We start from the raw sequence: 1,274 nt of genomic DNA on the forward strand, positions 1-1,274 counted from the left end.
GGCTTACAGTTCAGAGGTTTAGTCCATTATTGTCATGGTAAGAAGCATGGTGGCATGCTGGCAGACACGGTGCTAGAGAAGAGCTAAGAGTTCTACATCTGGACTGGGAAGCATCACGATAAGCGAGTGAGACAGTGGGCCTGGCTTGAACATCTGAACCTCAAAACCCACCCCCAGTGACGCACTTCCTCCAACAAAGCCACACCCACTCCAACGAGACCACGCCTCCTAATAGTGCCACTCGCTATGAGTCTATGGGGGCCATTCTCATTCAGACCATCATAGTCATATTCACATAACCTACACTTAAAGTAATATTATATACATAGTGTACCTACATTGTAAGGACAGCTTGTCACGTGAGGTTAAGGATGTGTGGCTTCATGGCAGTGCTTAGAAAGTCTCGTTGAGGACATGTGAGTTCAAGATATTATATCAGGGATGTTGCTGAAATTCCAAGCATTGCTGTGGATGCATACTGGACACTTGTTTTTCTTCTGTGGTTCAGCATCTGCTAAACCTTTGCCCCAGTTTTAATTAATTAAGTTGGGTTTTAGGAGTTTTACATAAATTGTAAACTAGCCCTTTGTGAGAAATGTCTCCCATCCTTCGCCTTGTTTTCTTATTCTTTTTTTTTAAGTTATTTTATTTTATTTTTTTGTATGAGTACGCTGTTGCTGTCTTCAGACATACCAGAAGAGGGCATCAGATAGCATAACAGATGGTTGTGAGCCACCATGTGGTTGCTGGGATTTGAACTCAGGATCTCTGGAAGAGTAGTCAGTGCTCTTAACCACTGAGCCATCTCTCCAGCCTATGTCTTCTATGTCTTCTCATTCTTTACTAACTGTTTTCAGAATAGCCAAAGGCTTGAGTTTTTCTCAAGAGCACACGCCAGATTTTCTTTCTTCTTTCATGCATGCATAATTATAATAATATACAGACATGCAATATTATATAATATGCATATTATATGTATAATATATAAGTATATTTTATTGATTAAATATAAATATATTCTATATAATTACATATTATAGAATATATTATATATAAGTATATTCTACTGTATTCTATTATATATTATACAGATTATTGTAAAGTTCTCTATTTTCGGTTTGCTAGGAAGTTTTAAATGTTATCAGGCTCTTTAAAAACCATAAATGGAGAGACCCAACCGCCTGGTCAGGTGGGCACTCCTGAGGCTGCAGAGCGGAAGAGACCACCAACACTGCTCACCCCTGCCCACATCCCTGGCCCAAGAGGAAACTGTA

The sequence above is a fragment of the Rattus norvegicus genome, chromosome 2 (genome assembly GCF_021556685.1).
Source record: "Rattus norvegicus strain SHRSP/BbbUtx chromosome 2, alternate assembly SHRSP_T2T, whole genome shotgun sequence".
NCBI classification, from domain to species: Eukaryota; Metazoa; Chordata; class Mammalia; order Rodentia; family Muridae; genus Rattus; species Rattus norvegicus.